At 34.4% G+C, this 18,122-nt stretch overlaps 1 long non-coding RNA gene across 1 annotated transcript in view; it reads left to right on the top strand.

Moving 5' to 3' along the window:
- The window catches only part of LOC146768333 (uncharacterized), a 69,872-nt gene that overhangs the window by 26,590 nt on the left and 25,160 nt on the right, over positions 1–18,122 (top strand). Inside the window, exon 1 of the long non-coding RNA XR_014952804.1 lies at positions 1–18,122. This exon is cut by the window's left edge and continues 26,590 nt beyond it. This is a non-coding gene — a long non-coding RNA (uncharacterized LOC146768333).

The raw sequence follows: 18,122 nt of genomic DNA, 5'->3' as shown, positions 1-18,122 counted from the left end.
TTTGTCCTTTAATGTAAAACAGGAAATATAAGAATTTAAAAAATGCATTCTGGACATTCAGGATTGCACTATCTAATAAATATAAAAATATATATTTTAAAGAATCTTATTTATTTACAAGATTCAGAAGATTCTACACTGAGACATAGCCAGCTCTAACAAAGTTATTCTGTAAGATTAATTTAAAGCTCTTTCCAATTCAAATGCAAGTTGATGTTCTTTGGGCTACTTTTATAAATTTTTTGCAGCAAACTATTATGCCTAAGCTTATTCTTGTAACTTTTTAGATAAATACTATTTCTTGTTTATATCCTATCTGTTCTTTTAGTATTAATCCACATGATATGTTAGGAAGTTATTCTTTGAAGGACACTGAATTTTAAAGCATTCCAAGACTGTTTTTTTCCTAGATATAAGAAGAAAAAAGAAAAAGACGGATGCAAATCCATCCTTCTGTATTCTTGCATCAAAGTTCTCTTGAAAAATAAATTTTTTTCACAATATGAGGAAGAGGAAAACCAGATTCAAACTCTGAAGGAAATAATTGTTCAGAACATGACATCAGTAAACACTAAGTACAAAAGATTGTGCTTTGGGCAAATTTGGGTATATTTCACATCAGATGAAGTAGGAATTTTTTTTTTTTTTTCTGAAAAGCCCTGAGGCTCCATAATTTGTCCCCTTTTAAATTACTTGTCTGAGTATGTAGACTTAGGCTTTCTATATTAAGTGTTTGTACCTTTTCCCTGATTTTTTATATTATCTGGTAAGGTAGATCTTGATTTTTGTCATTGTGTTAAGAAAATTGTGAACTTCACAAATTTAATTTGGAAGTCTCCTCTTAGGTCTTATGACTTGTGTGCTTTTCTGAACTTGCATGTAAGATTAAGTCTTTAGGCATAGCTTTCCACCTCATTTGACATGTATTTGGATAACCAAATTTCTTAAAAATGCAAACCCAATGTCAATAGCATTATGTATTTTTAAAATGCCATATTTGAAAATACTGTAGAAACAGTATCCCATTTCTCTTGTTCAGCCAAGCGAATTATGAGCACTGTGTTATATGAAAAGTTTCCTGCGTAGAATTCTGGAGTGCAAATTGTTTAGAGCTGTCTCTCTTTTACAGGTAGAAATAGCCTACCATCTGTGGTACTTCTGTTGGCATGTTTAGATTCTGTACTGAGACAGGGTGTGTGAGTATATGTGGTCATAGGAACTGTGAAGTACCTGAAAGATATTTTGTGTCAGCTCACCTAGAACACTCTCCTTATTAACCAAGAAAATTTTCAGCTAATCAGTCCAGTTAATTAAAGGATGAAATATTTCATTAATAGCTCAGAGCGAGACTCAAGTAAAAGTAATAAAAGAGCAGCTGGAAGACTTACTTGCACTTTGGGACACTTTTTAAAGTTTGTGTAATTGGAATATTTAATCAAAAATTGGAGGTGGCAGTTGCGGATTTGATTAAGGGATAGAATGAATAGGAGATAGAAATTCATAAAATGAAACTTCAGGTGATGGATTGCAGGTTTTTGCTGCAGTGCATGAGCACTTTCTGCATGTTTAGTAATCTGAAATGAAGCAGTAGTAGAAATTTAGGGAGTGAGTAATGAGGAATAAAATAGAGCAATGTAAGAATTATGAATTGTGTGTGTATTAGATATGAATATTGCATATGTATTTGTGTATGCAGACACACATATTGTTGCCCAGATCAGATTTCAGAATATTGAGCAGCCTTTTCATTGTCACCCATCAGCTGTCATAAGCACAATATTGATATCCAAGGCTCCATTTCTTCTCTGCCTTTTTTTAATTACAGTACAAATAAAGTGTTGCATTTTTTGAAAGATGAACCTGTGGCATCACCTTATTTGCAGCATAATTTACATCTAGTTCTGAATACTGTTAAAGGACTCAGATTGAGATAATGGGGAACTTCTACCATATGGAAATCTGCACTTGATTAAATTAGCATTTTCTTGACAACTAAACCTTCCAGAGTTTGACTGCTACTCCTGATAAATGCTTTCCTCTTGAGAGAATGAAAAGTACTTTTAGAATGCTGCATTGTGGTTGCTCCTGTGCCAAAAGAAACATGTGGCACATGTTCAAAGCAGTTTTATCCCACTCTGAATAGATTTGTTTTACTTGCCATCAGATTTAGCTTGAGTTAAATATAACTGTTGTTACATATTTCTGGTAATTATATATGAGAGAAAGGGCTGATTAGATTCAATAGAACTTTCCTTTTCCTTCTGGTGTCCAGCATGCAATAATGGTTTGTCCAAGTGTTGTGCTTTAACCCCAGGCAGCAAAAATGCCCCACTCAGACACTCACTCCACAACTCTATGAGGAAAGAATGGGGGAGGGTGAGAGAATCAGAAGAGTAAAAGAGAGAAAACTCATGAGTTGGGATATAAAGCAGTTTAACAGGGGGAGGAAAAGCCATGCATGCAAGCAAAACAAAACAAGGAATTAATTTCTTCCCAAGGACAGGCAGGTGCTCAGCCATCTCCTGGAAAGCAAGGCTCCATCACATGTAATGGTGACTTGGGAAGACAACATCATCACTTCAAATGTCCCCCTCTTCCTCCTTCTCCCCCCAGCTTTATATGCTGAGCATGATGCCATGTGCTGGGGAATATCCCTTTCATCAATGGGGGTCAGCTGTCACAGCTGTTTCTCCTCCCAGCTCCTTGTCCACTCCCAGGATCCTTGCTGGTGTGGGGTAGGGTGAGGTGAGAAGCACAAAAGGCTCTGTGTAAGTGCTGCTCAGCAATGACAAACTCTGTTTTCAGCACAAGTCCAAGCCACGGCCCCTGCTCACTGCTGTGAATAAAACTGACTCTACCCCAGCCAAAACCAACACAACAACCATCCACTGGTGGCAGAGAACAAAGTCAGTAATGAACAGTGAAGAGCCCTGAACAAATGTTATGGTATTAAGTGGGAGTCAAGGATTAACTGGTAGCTTCTTGCTTATTGTTGGCCTTCTGTTCTACAACTAATAATATAAAACAATATTTTCTGTTGATGAGGATATGAATTTTGGTGAATGAGCTCACTCTAGAAAGGATTAAGAAATAGTAAATTACTATTACACATGAAGTTTCAGGGCATTGTTTTAAATCACTGGGCATAAAAGAGAGGTGCATACACTAAGGAGATAATTCAGTCATGTTGTTCTCATTGTTGGTCGGCTACAACCATCAGGCCCCTGGGCTCACCAGCAGGCCCCAGCTGTCCTGGCCAGCCTGTAACCATCCAAGGTCTACAGAAGACACAGTACTTTTTCAACAGTTGATATTCTGGCCCTTGGGGGTGGTTCCGGAGGATGTGGTTGCATTAGGAGGACTACAGCCTGGCCAGGGAAACTGGAGACTGCTGGCATGTGCAGGACCCAACAATGAGGTGGAGCCTTTGGAGTTAATCTAGATAACACAAAACTCAGGGCTAAGGTTTCCTATGGACTTTAGCAGACTTTGCGCCTGGCTTTAAGGCAGTTACAGTGAGCTGTGCTTGCTCACTTAGACCGCTTTCTAGGTAATAGGTGATCTCTCTCCTTTTGTTAGTTTCAATGACCAGCATTTCTGTAGGAGAGGAAGGTCTCATTTTTTCTGCAAATATATGTGTGTGTTGCCAATTTTTACATATAGCTTGTAATTTTACTTGATTTCATTGCTTCATAGAATTTTATTTGTGTTTATTTACATTTGCTTGTAGTCCTAGATCAGGCTGCTAATAGATAATTAGCTCATTATCTCTTTTTAAATGAGGCAGTCTACTACAAATGATTGCTTGCAATACTAGAAATTCAATCTGCAAAGTAGTTAAGTGCTGAAGTTCTGGGGGCTTTTTTCAGTGTTTTGTGTTTTCTCTGATATAGCTGATTTATAGCCTCTGAATTTTTAAAAATAGTAGAAAAGGATATTACAGTCTGCTGCCTATTTTTATGATGTCTGAAGTACACTCTAAGAGGAGGTTTATTTGTGTTTTAAAAATTAATGGGAAGAATTAACTGATAAAAATTTCATGTTAAGTTAATGACTAAAAAACCATTCAGTCATCAAATTTCCTCCACTGATAAAAGTGGGGTAAAGATTTGGAAGACAGAATTTAAAGGGACTACAAAAAATTATGTATTACATTTGTAATAATATATGGTCACATTATTAGTCTTTTTAATAAAATGTCTACATTTGAAAAAAATAAAACGTGGCAAACTTGTTGCTTATTTCCAGTATACATTTATATATATATGCTTCCTTCTGAAACTTTATTAATATCAGTAATTTCAAGATTATTATTCCCTTGTTATGTGTCACACATTTATTTTTATCTTTGTAAGTTTATTTGGCTTTTCTACATATTGAGCATAGAAGGAAATACTATCCAACCTTTCCTAACACTGTGTTCTTGACCATTGTTGTCTTGTTTGCAGTTTGAATAAGGAAGGGATAAAATAATACTTGATGGTAACAACTTTGGATTGGTTAAAGGGGCAATGCTGAAATGCTTCCAGACACATGCAATCACTGGGATTGTTGTTGCAATAAGATTGAAGGAAGTCACAGGATTTCAGAGTGGATTTGTTTGGGGTTTTTTTTACCTCTAGGAGAACAATCTAAATGCAAATTTTATACCTGAATAAAATCCAAGAAATCAGTATGAATGAGGCTTGAGGGGAAATAAAGTCAGTGGCAATGACACTTGGTAAGTTGGTCTGTCTGAATGTGAAAGCATATTGTTTTTTTCTCAATTCATCATACACGTGTAAAATAATAAAATAAAATCAGCTTTAATGTGTTGATCATCTAAAATTATATAGATGCATGCTGGGTGAGCTAAAATACTAAAGAGTTCTGTGCTGCTGCTATGTTAGAGTTCTGAGTCTGTGAATGAAGTTTTCTGTTTATTTCATTCAAATTAAGTTTGTAAAATACATTTTAAATTGCAAGGTCATAATAAGGAAGCTTAAAAACAAGAGAGGGGAGCTCTGAGTTCTAGGAATGTGGAGAGGATTTGAGTCTATTATTCCAATGCTTTTCAAGTCTGTTAGTATTACATTGAAAAACATAACCTAGAAATTGCTCACATTCCCTCTTCCTGCTCTTCCTAATCTGATACAAAACTCTAATTGAATAACGTACTCTTGGCCCTGGATCTCTCCAACAGAAATAACTCAATGTATTCTAAAAGATACGGTTCCATGCCTGTTAATGTATTTGCCACATTTCATACATCACAATGGAACCATGTTTTCTTACGACCCCTATTACTGAAGTTCTCAGGCCAGTGCAGTTTTGAGCAAAGATGTATTTTGTCACCTCCTGCATTTTCTGCATCAATTAGCTCTTGGAGCATGTAGGAGGTATTAGGAATCACCATATATGAAGGTCATAAATACAATAATGTTGAACGGTTAGGAGCAGACTATTTGTAAGTGGAGTCAATTTAAGATAAAATACCAGTTTGAAATAGTTGCTTACAACACTTGATACGCCATGTCATATTTGCTATGAAATGTGAAGAGGAATGGAGATGTCACCCTGTTTTATTGGGGTCAAACATAACGTGGTCATCTCCTCCCTCTGTGTTCAGTTGTATTGCTGCAGGTATCAGGGAATCAGAGCATTTCAACCCTGTTTCCTTAAATCACAAAGTATGTAGGACAGAACAAGCACCTGGTGAAGAGTGTAGCTTTTGTGGCTGCACTTCCTTGGAGTTTCCAGGAGTTCTGCTTACATATGTTTTGTCTTCAGTAGAGCTCTTTCTCCTTAGAATTTCACAGGATGTAATCTTGCTGATTCTAACCTTATCTTTTGGACTGTCCTTACTTTTTAGAGATACCAATGTTATTTTAACAGATCTGTTGTAATCCTTGGTTGAAGACTGGCTGACTGGCACCTTCACTTGAGGCAAGGTAAAATGTTATTTTAGTGAAACAACGTGTAAATATATTCAACATATTCAATTAGTGTCTCAACCTGCTGAACCTGGTGTTTCATATTGGCCTGTGGAGAGTGAAATATTTTATGCAATCATATAAAATGCACCTTAATCAATGAGTTTTTTTGCTTCAGAGCTGGTATGATTATAAATAACTACTGTGAAAAGTAACAGTATTGGGACTTTAGCTGACCACTTTCCACAGAACCTCTGGGAGACTGACTGATATGGGGCATACTTGTCAATATCTAATGATTAGGCTAAGGATCGACTGCACAAGCACTTCCATTTTCTTAATGTTCTTTAAGTGTCTAGAAAATAATGAAAAAATAAGTGTCTTCCTCTCCCACTTCCTAGTAATGTCCGTCCCCTTTTGCTCTGAGATATCCACAATTTAATTTTTTAAAAATTCTTTTTATTTTATTTTAAAATTTCTTTTGCTGTATGTTTTGTGAATAAAATATGGCAGCCTGTCAGAAATATAGTTTTAGAGGAATGGATATAGAAAAAAAAAATGCTTTTTTTTTTCTTCCTTTCCCACAAACAAATGAAGAAAACCCCCTATCAAACAAAAAAAACTTCCCATGCAACAATATTCCAGTCCCAGCACTAAACATTGAAATGTGTTTCTTTCTTCTATGTATGAAGCTTTTTTCCTGTCTATAAGTAAATGAATGATTCCTGAGGATACATCAAAAAGACTGAGGGAAGGCAGGAGGGATCATAGACTGGGATTATTTTTGAGGATATTTGACACTTTTAAGTTAATTTATTTTTTAAAAAGAGATAATATATAAATGAGCAAGATTAATGAGTCTTTTTGTGTTCTGCTAAAGTAAGGCTGGCTAAATTTAAATTTTAGGCATTTTTGAAACCAATCTCGAGTTCCTCAGTTTTTGTTTGTCTTGACATATTTTGCTCTTCCAGACCTTTGCCAACATGCTAATCTACACATTTGGCATTGTGAGAGAGAGACTTGATTTTAATTAAATTATTGATGGATCTCATTAGACAATGAAATATATTTTTAAACTCTGGACTGCAAAACCCACATAGAAATAGCATACAATTTAAAAACATAAAGTAAATTATCATACTAATATTTATGTTCCATCAAATTTTATCATGTGATGAAAATGTCCTTATTTTAATTATGTATTCTATACATTTTTAATTGTAAATTTGTATTTACCAATTAAATTTTTTACACTCTTGAGATTTAGAGGTGCTTTAGTTGTTTTAGAACTTTTCAAAAATAATTGTCTATCATAAGGAGTTAAATGTCTTTGTGTCATATATACTGAAATCATTGATGACATCAAGTTGGTCTAACTGCAATACTAAAAAGAAAGTGGATTTGGCTGGCTTTGTCATTGTTACCTGCCAAAGTATCCATTTCCCATGTGACATGCTATGATGTTTTGACTACTGTATATAAACATTCAAATGTCAAAAGTTCTTCTAGAGCTTTTTGCCTTTAGAGCCAATGCTGTGAATTGCAAAGATGAAAGTTCATTTTCTGTTGCATCAACGTGTACCTAGCTTTGGGTAAAGTATTGGATGGTTTTTTGAAGGATTCTGAAGGATTGTTCCAGACACAAAGCTAGGATTCAACCTGTGATTACTCATCTCTGGTCCTATAAGAATGGGTCTTTAATAATTTTATCTTCACTTCTTGATTGGTTTGTAAACCTTCCAAAGAGACTTCTCTTCCAGTTAATCAGCTCACAGTAAAGATGGTCCCAAGTAAAGAAGCATCCAAGTTTCTTGGTTAATGGCTTTGCTAGCAGAAAGCACCAGCATAGATACAATTAAAATTAAATCATCTTCCATTATTATTCAGACAATCATGTAGAGAAATGGGAAAAGTAATTTTACATTTTAATAATTTCAAATGAAACATTAACAATAAAATTTCTTGCAGTGTACTTATATTAAAAAAAAACAAAACAAAACAAAAATTATGCTCTGAAACTGTTTTTAGAAGAGCTGTCTCACCAGGATCAGAATCTCTCTCCTGGCTTCAGTGAGAAAAGAACTTCTCTGATACCTGTTCCTTGTTTTTTGTTTATAAGGATACCCTGTCCAGACTTTCTTTCCTGTTCCTTTGAGCCTCAGCTCTTCCCATAGTGACTTATGGTTCCAAAAGGTCAGAATGTCCGGCTTGTCTCTTTGATACATAGTCTAACTTCTAACTCTCTTTGTGAGATACTCATTGTTCTGGACAGAACAGGGAAATGTAAAGGCCATGTGCTCTTCACTACCTGGCTGCAAGCAGTATAGGCCATTGGTAATTAGCTTCATGGAACCTGTCCAGATTCAGTTGTATCTTGTAATGAATGAGTTTTAATGATCTTGAAATGATTAAAAGTGGACTAAGAGCCTCTAAGATTATACAGTCAAGATTATACAGATTATACAGGTTTAAAGTTTTCTGAGAGCTAGTTCCCTCTGGACAAAGTAACTGCCCAGAAGCAGAGCAGGAGAGTTGATGCAAAACTTGACTTATTTTGAATGGAAGAAACAACTAAAGGAAAGCCAATATGAATTAGGGATCAGACTAAGTAGAAATGACAAGAGAAAAAGTCATCAACACTAGTAAAATCTTCCATCATTTTTAAGGGCTATAATTGAAATCTCTAAATATGTGGAAATTACAGGCTGTAGTTGATAATTTCCCTTCTCTCAGGAAACAGTGGTGGACTTCATGTTACAATGGATCTGGGACTGTCACAGAACTTGGGTCCTGCAAGGCTGTGAAACTGCTGTCATCACTCTCACATATTGGTGCTTCCCTTTTGCTTCTTGAAGATAGAAAATAGGGCATTATGTATTTCAAAATTTTTCTTTTGTATGAAGTGTTTGCTGGGAGTGGGCACACAGAATGTACTCCTCATCTGCACCATTTTGTAGTGCATATGGATTGCTAATGGATGCCACCTTTTTCAGATATTTTTTAGTTTAGGAATGCTTGGCTCAGTTTCCAGTGTGTTTGAAGAGACAGAGAGCCACAGTCAGTCAACAGCTGCAAGTTTACTAAAAAATATGCACTTGGATTCATGCCTAAGTGTACTTGCTGGGAAAAGTACAAATGTTACCTCTCAACAGAGATGATGTTCTCCTCAGAGTGTTGTAAAAGGACAGGCTTCACAGAATTACAGGTCAGGTTGGGAGGGACCATAGTGAGCCTTCTGATCCAGCCTCCCTGCTCAAGCAGGGTCATCCTAGAATTGCATCCAGATGGTATTTGAGTACCTCCAGTGAGGAAGACTCCATAACCTCTCTGGGCACTGTTCCAGCGCGTGTGCACCTGCACAGTGACAAAGTTTCTCCTCCTATTCAGGGGAAATTCCTGTGCATTAGTTTTGAAAATCTGGGGGGGTGGGGGGGTGGGGGAAGGCTTTTATAAAAGAGAGTGTAATTTTTTGTGCCTCTTTTGTTGGTTTTGGCTGCATTCTTATTCTGTAGTATGAAAATAAGGGGGGCACTGATAGACTAAAATCCAGAGCCCTAAATGTATTTAAACCCTCATACCATTTGAAATCATTAGAAATTCAAAGCTTAGATAGGAACTGAATGGTTAAAATCCATAGTAGCTTACCTATGTTATTTAACCATGTTTTTGCACAAAACCATAAAACTTAATTTTGCAAAATATTGAGCAACAGCATAAACAAATGTGATGATAAAGGACTATTTTGGTATGATAACATATATATATATAATGAATATTAAAATTTAAAGCAAGTTTGAGCTTGCCATGATTATAATATATATTTAAGAAATACTAGTTTAAAAGAGTCACCTCTTCACATCCTGGACGAAGTACAGTGATTGCTGTCCTGATTAGCTATTTTTAAGTCTTACCCTCTTTCTTGGAGAAGTCCCTTTTACTCCATTCATACTTGAATAGTTGCAATTGAGATTCTTAGGTCTGAAGAGCTGAATGAAAATGCAGGGATATGCTTGGCACTTTTTCTACTGCCTAGGCAGGGAAAATAGCCATACTTAAATATATTTTTAGTCTAGCTTAGAGTTAAGCAGACTGCCAATCTTAAAGGCTGTTTTAAAACAGGTTATTTTCTTAATTTTAAAGTATGTTTTCCGACTTAGTCCAGAATATTTTTTATTTCAGTGAGTAAAAATGTTGTATCATAACTTTTTTTTCATTTTTTTTTTCCCTGGAACAAATGCATCTAAACGCAATACTGTGATGTTTCTTTGAATGTAAAATTGGAGATAATTTAAGGGACTTCCAATTGCCTGGCTTGTATTTTCAAAATCCTAAAAGTGGTATCAGTGTAAGTAATTTTCATAAGTAGTAAGAATACAAGGTGTATTATTCATATTATGACTTTAGGACATGTATTTATAGTCCTTAGACTTAATAAAATGTGAACAGATTCTGGAGGTAATATATTGTATGTTTTTCTGTTAGTAGCAAAGAGAAATAGCTTGTTGTAACATATAGTACATCAATAACTTTTACATTTAATTGTATTGCTTAGAGGCAAAATCACATTACTAAGTCAAGGGCAGGTGGATGGATAGGTAGATGGATAGACAGGTGAAAAACTAATGCATTTGATGAGTGACACACTTAGAATAATAAAAAGGGAAGAAATGCACAGCAAAGGATGCAAACTGCATCACTCATGTATTTTCCATGTACATTAAAAAATTGAGGGGAAAATTGCTGTAATGTGTGTGTACCTGGCAGGAAAACAGTTTTAATAGAAAGAATGGAAAATATTTCTGCAGCACTTTGTAAGAGAAAGAAATAATCACTGGGACTTTTCATGCCTTGCTTCCTGTTATGTATTAGCAATATTCTTGGTATCTGGAAATGGAAAATTATATACTGAGATTTTACATCATGTTTTGATAAATATGTTTAAAAATACATATTTTGTCAGTTTTTAAGATGTCCTGGGCATGTTGGGGAAGAAAAAAAATTTGGATTCACTTGGATCTAAGGAATTTCCCAAAGATCAGAACAATTAAGAGCAGTTGAAATATATATTTATTAAGTTAAAAAAAGAAAAAAAATTCCAAGAGTTAGGAACTGATATTTCTAGAGAGCTTTTACAGGGAGGAAAGCAAATAATTTCTGAGAAACAGTGGAAGCTTGTGTTCAGTCTTATTCTTCATATTTGGATTGCTGACCCAGGGAAAGATTATCTTGATTTGTCAAAGAGCTTAAATTTCTACCAATTATCATGGCTATATTGCAGAAATTCTAGTCTAGTTTTTGAAGCAAAGGATAAAGTAGGGAGTAACCTGCAATAAAGTCAAAAGATAGTGGAAAGATAACACTGTAAAGACATTGTAGTGTTTGATAAGAATGGTAATAGCAAGATGAAAGTGGAAAAGAACAATAGAGGATGTAAAAGAATTTTTTGTTTTTCCTGAGTTTCATGGTGGAAGAGAAATTACTTAGTATGGAATTCCATATGTGTGAGCAGAGTATGTCTGTATAACAGACATTAGATATATATTGTAATATATTGTAATATTATACTATGATGCAATATTATGTATTATCTATATTTCAAATATATTTTTATCTATAAAAATCCACCAAGACCCCAAAATTAAAGTGTAGTAAATGGATAATGTTCAACATTTTTGACTAGTGGCATAAGTTGTGAAGGAGTTAGAAGAGAAATTCTAGAGATAAATATTCTTATCCTGTAGGTAGGAGAATGGGAGAAAAATCAATTTGTACCAACAGATTTGGTTCCATGGTGTAGTAGCCTGGTTTTACTTGTGATCAGAAGCAGTCTGACTGCAAAATAAGTGAAATATTAATAAGGAGGCTTGAGTGTTTTTTTCAGTACAGCCTGCCATGAAATGAAAAATGTTGAATGGGATTTGAAAGGTGGTTAAAAGATCCCTGCATTCAGAGATGAGTGTTTGGATTATTTTAAATCACATTTGTTTTCCTTTTCTTTTTTATTACTGATAGTTATAGATACTTGGTTTTATTCTGCTACAAATTTGGAATTCTGCTCATCTGTTTTGGAAAAATTTCATATCAAGCCACAGGAAAGAAGGACAAATTGTTTCTTTTTGCCAGAAAATAATTTGGTAGAAACAAGAATTCTCAACTTTATTTGCTTGTCAATTGGAACATTGTTCAATTGGAATAGTTTGAGGAAAGAACCATTAATTGCTAGGGGAAAAAAATAAGCAAGTAAAATACACTGTCCAAAGAAACTTAGAGAGAAATATGAAGCCATTTATAATATGCAACAAAAAGGTGATGAATTTTTAAAAGACTGACTGAAAAAACACTATAAAGAAACAAAACCCAAAAAATCTGGATGAATAAAAAGCTTAAACAAGAAAGGAAGAAGCTGGAAAATATATTTAATTGTGCAAGATGACTAGAAATTCTAAAGGCAATTCTAGCTTGGTTGAAGACAAAAGTTAAGAATGGAGAAAGATGGAAAAGATGAATTTGAGTTTTTCAGAAGTGGTTTCCTGGTGGAACTGCAGGTGGTTGTCTGAAATCCACAACTGGTGTAGTAATAAATTTTTTTTTTTTTGAAAAAAATTTTGATATTACATTAGTATGAAGTTGAAGAATTCTAATAGCACATCAGGAGTTCATAGCATATTGGTAGGGATCCTCAAAGTAAGAGGACCCTCTGTAGTGAAATTATTTAATCCTTGAATAAAAGAAATACAGAATAAATGGAAGTCTGGAATTTAAATTACTTAGTTACTACAGTTTAATTCTCAGATAACTTCATTGTAGATTAAGTTTTAGATGGTAAAATTTAAACCGTGCCTTAATAATGAACTATCTCTCAAAATACCTTTTCAGAAGAGAATAGTAATTTAAAACACAGTTTTACTTGCTGTTTGTGAAAGTGTGTAGATATAATTATATCTGGGCATGAATTTAGAATCTAGACACCCAGATTACATTTCATATACTTTCTTCAACAGCTGCAAATCTGTTTAGGATAAAGATGTTTTAATGTGGATTTCATTTGAATATTGAAAATACATCAAGTTTGAGAGCACATGAATGTTTTGGTATGTACTGCTCAGTCTTCAGATCAGAAATGAACCTTTATTTTGTTTAATTGGAGAAGTATGGAAAAGAAATAACCAAGGGGGACTTAAAGAGCACTATAAGAGTTAAAAAACTTCTTGGTCACCTTTCCTAGACTTGTACATTTCCCATAATTATTTAATTAACCAGTATTTTGGTGTCTCTTTTTTCCTTGCTTCTCTATTCATTTGCCAAAGAAAAGTTCAAGGAGCCATTTCCCTTCAAAAGTTGGGAGCTTTGACACATGACCTGGAAGTCTGTACCTTACTCTCTGAGTCCCAGTTAATGTTAAACCAGGCCATGTGCTGGTGCTCCTCTCTCTGTTCAGCCTAGACAAATATATTTGACTTTGTCCCTGCTCTGTGTAATTTTGTCCAAGCCTCCCATTTGCCCCTGTTGGATTGCCCCAGTTCTCTTAGCTTGTGACTTATACTTAAGTCTGCACTTCCTACTCCTGTTTTCTGCCCTTGGAGAATAATATTCCTCTCTTCTCTCTTTTCTTATCTTGAGATACTTTAAAAAACCTGATAAGAGTCAACTAGTATGTGTTTTGAAAACACCCTAAACCTTCTCAGGGAGGAATCCTCCATAGGGAGCCTTTCTTCACAGCTTCTCTTTTTCTTATTTCTATAGAACTTTTGCCATGTTGGGGAAATGGACATGTCAGATGCATAACTTCTGTAGCAGAATGATAAATATTAAGGAAAAAAAAAAAAAAGGAGGTATCTTATGTATGCCATGGCCTTAATTTTAGTCTTAATCAAAGGAAAAGGCTTGTGAATAAATTATTGTCCCAAATACATGTTTGGAGTAGATTTCCTAAGGCTAATTAAAGAGGATTCCAGAGGCCACCATGTTACCTTTCAAGATGTACCTAAGGAAACCATCTTTCACTTGCTTTTTGGGTTCATTGGTACAGCTGCCATAAAAACACTGGTTATCCGCTTAGTTCTCCTTGGTGATGCATTCGGCTTTCTTAGAATTTTTTAGGAAATATTTTTTAAAATGTGCAAATTATCAGTGAATGTGAATTATCAATGCAAGTGAAACTTACTTTAATTTTCAATTCTACAGTTTGCATGATTGCTAATCTATTTCTGCTCAAGTATTTAATTTTTATTTAATTATTTTAATTTTAATTTTTTTATTATAATATTTTCCTTTTCATGCACCATGCACAGACATCCAAATCTGATCTGATATCAATTTTTTTCAGCAGTATCCTGTACAACTATTTCAGATAATTGAGTAAATATGAAATATGAGAAAATCTCACACTGTGAGCTTCCACATCATTTATTGTGTGCTCCAGCCATCTAACCTGCAGCCCACATGTAGATATTAGTGTGGTGCTGTGTGTTACAAAGAAAACAGCATTCTGAAACTCTGTGACCTGTAAAAATAAGAAAGTTTAGGGAAAATTGGTGCACACTTAAACAGTCAATAGTTGCCTGTAAAGATGAGTTTCTTTTTTTCTGCATCAGTAATAGTTTATAAGATTTAATTGTAAATCGGCCCAGGAAGAAAACAATAGATGCAAGGTCTCATGCACATCAGAGGTTTGATTAGTTGTGATTTCTTCATATCTCTTAGCAAGCATATTCAGCTTGTTGTTCTGTGTCAGCATTACCAAATCTGCCCAGAAACATATTTATGTAAATACAGAGAGGTAATTAGCCCTTATCAGGCAAGTTACTTGTAGCAAATCTTCACATGCTTGTGATACAAAACGAAAGCCAGTATTTATCCTCTGGCTTGTTTTGGAGCCTTTGTTTTCTTATATTTCTCACACTGACATTAAATATTCCACTTTTTCATTTTAAGCAGGTTTGTTACTTTCTACTGCTTTGATGAATAGAATGAGTAGTACAACAAACATTTTTTTTCTACTATAGCCTTGATTCTTTTTAGAAACCTTTTTGTCCTGGTTCCATCCCAGATCAGGGGAGGAAGGCATGGCAAAGATTTTATGTTGTTATGTTACCAGGGCTGGGGAAAATGGAGTCTCTCTCTTGCTTACAAGGAATGTGTTCCTTTCCAGTTGGGAAAATGGTTGGTGTGGTGGCAAAGAGCTGGTATTTTGTTGTGGGCTTTCAGTATAAATCATTTATTTGTCATACACCTTTCATTATTAGTATTTTTGCTGTTTGTTTTCTTATCTCATTGCTGTTTCTGGTAAATTACTCTTATCCCAACCTGTGATCTTTGCCTTTTGTTCATCCAGCTGGAGGGAGAGGGGAAGTAATTAGCAATGTGGGATATTTTACTAGCAGGATGAGTCAACTAGAGACTACAATTCCTAAAATGTGACACTTTTCCAAAAATACTGCTGCTTTACTTTTCTCCATAGTCATAAGACATATATAATCATAAGATATATTTGGCTACAGGGCTAAAAGCATAAAAGAATGTATGAAAATCAGTATATTTAAGCAATATGACATACATATAGAAGAAATACATAAATATGGTATAATACACATAAGGAAGTAGCTAGTTTTTGCAGCTGCTTACTACTGCAATATTTGATGACAATAAAAGGAGAGCATCAAGACTGAATGTGGTTCCTGCATATAAACTCCTGCATGTGTGTGTAGGAAAGGGCACATTTTGAAAAACCGAATGTTAAGAGTTATCTAGAAACTAGAAAACTAGTATTCTTTTTTATGCTTGATCTCATTAGTTTTAATAGAAAATATATTAAGACATTTTTAATATTGTTTCTGGGAAAAAATTCATAAAAAGTAATTAAATATTAATTTAGATAATATTGGAATATGACTTAAAATTTTCTAAATGTCGATGTAGATGTTTTTCTTAATTTTCTTTTCTGTATTATTTTGAATTTGTTGACTTTCAATTATGAATTTACTAGATATGACAAAACATTGCTATTTCTTCTATTACTTTTTTCCCCTCTTTATTATGGGTAGCAAAGAACAGTGAAGTGTTTAATAGAACATATTTTTCTTTCTGTTCTGGGTGTCTCCAGTTCATCCACTTCATTATTCTATCAGATTTAACTGCATTTGTTTTCTCAAATTGTCTAAAGCTCAGATACCCTTGTCCTATTGAAGAAAGCTCAAGTTTGCACACAATTTAAAGATGTACAAACTGGTACAAATTGGCCCTGGATGTTGCTCAAACTGCTCTTATTTTTGTAGCATTCTTTCTCATGTGGTGACTGCCAAATATGAAATGCTTCCTTGTGAAATAGTTTCTATTTATTTTGAACTTGCAGGTTTTTTTGGTTGTCAATTTCCCCTGTCATGCAATTTTAAGAGTAAGGAGAAATATAATCATGGTATAATCTTAAATTCAATTTCAACTCTTTTAAGGGCCATTTTTATCCTTCCATATTTAACTTTGAAGGCCCTTAGGCCTTAGTATTCATCATATTTGATAATATGTTCTATTTAGACTATATAAATATAAATTCTATGTACTCTTCTTTAATGTCACTGAAGCTTTCTTACTAGTACTATAGTCCAGTTGGAAAATTATTTAGTAGACTGTTTATGGAATGTTTTGCAAACTTTTTGTTGAGATTTTCTGGAATTTTGAATACCAGCAGTTTAAAACTTGTATTTGTTATTGTCATATCCTAATTAGCAGTGTACAGTTCACATACCGATGTTACCAGGACTAAGCCTCAGAATTAATTTCCTGGGAACATTTCTGTAAAGCACTATAAGACTTCAACATCATAATTGTCCTGCTGTTGTTCAGCCCTGTGCATTCAAGTTCATGTATTTTTAATATGTTTGCTAGTGTCTTTTTTCTTATTTGGTGTCTGAACAACTACTATCTATGGCTTATTTTGATTGTGTATAATTTTAATGAGTAATTATGATCTCAAGTTCCTTTTCTCTTTGGCTGTAAATGGTTTTTCAAGCAGAAGAGTAACCAGCGTGAATTCAGTGAGCTGGCTTTCATGTGTTTTTTGTTTTTCATTATACATAGGTAGCTGAAATTTACGCTGTGATTCTTTTATCTCTATATAAAACTCTACATACAGGGTATCATTATGGTCTGTATGTTGTACAGGAACACACAGCTTCATCTTGCCAGTACAGCTACCAATTTTAGTAATCTCCAGAGATCTGTGTATCTCAACATTGCAGGACATTCTTCCTTAAAACAGTCTGAAAACAGGAAATTGAATGACTTTATGTTTCTGGTCTTCCTACTTAGGAAACTGCTGTTTGTGCACCAAAATGTTATGGTATCAAAGCTCTTACGACCCAAATAAGTCTCTGATCTTTGTATCCAGAATTAAATAGTTATTTAAAAAGCATTTATTTTGAATCAGGTGGGATTGCTGTTGCTAATGGTGGTAAGCAGTTTATTGATAGATAAACCAAGCCACTTTCAAGGCATCAATGTTGGTTTTGAGATTACAATATAGTATGAGAAATGAAACATGTCTCATTAGAAAGTTAAATGTTACAGAAAATGGAAATTCTGGTTTATTGTGAATTTATAAATTATTTCAAGGTGAGAGACATACCAGCCTTAAGCTGTGAAGAATTTCAGTGTGTCTTCTGAGTGTTGCATACTTCGGAATGGAAATTGTTCTACATTACAACTTTCACCTACTCTTTAAATTTCTTCCAGGCTAAGAGTTGTACAGACATCCTGATTTATAAATTCTGCTGTGTATGTTGCTGCATACTTGCAATTCAGCTAGAATTTCTTTTTCAGTGATAGATAAAAGAATACAATCCAGTCTTTCTGAATGCACTTAATGTGGTTCTTAGACTTGCACCTGAAAGAGGTAAACCATCTTGACTTCATCTTCTACATCTTTACATGGCAATGTTTAATGATATGGTGGATTTAACTTCATACACTTAGTTCTGTCTTAGTGGATTTATCACTGATGAGCTCTTCATCAGAGAGAGGTAACTCAAGATTTTTGTTCACCAAAGAACTTACTGACCTATGTTTACAGTTTTGCAATACCTTGTTATTGTAGTGGCCTCTCTGGTGTTGTCATCTAAGTGGCATGTCTTCCACTGAAACGGAATAGGAGGAGAAAGAAGGAAGAGAAAATGAGGAATGATGGAGACTTCTTGCTTATCACACTTCTTTTCCAAA

The sequence above is a fragment of the Lonchura striata genome, chromosome 2, assembly GCF_050655825.1.
Source record: "Lonchura striata isolate lonStrDom1 chromosome 2, ASM5065582v1, whole genome shotgun sequence".
Classification (NCBI taxonomy): domain Eukaryota; kingdom Metazoa; phylum Chordata; class Aves; order Passeriformes; family Estrildidae; genus Lonchura; species Lonchura striata.
Note: the sequence above shows the minus strand (reverse complement) of the source record. Positions and strands in the feature narration are given on the sequence as shown.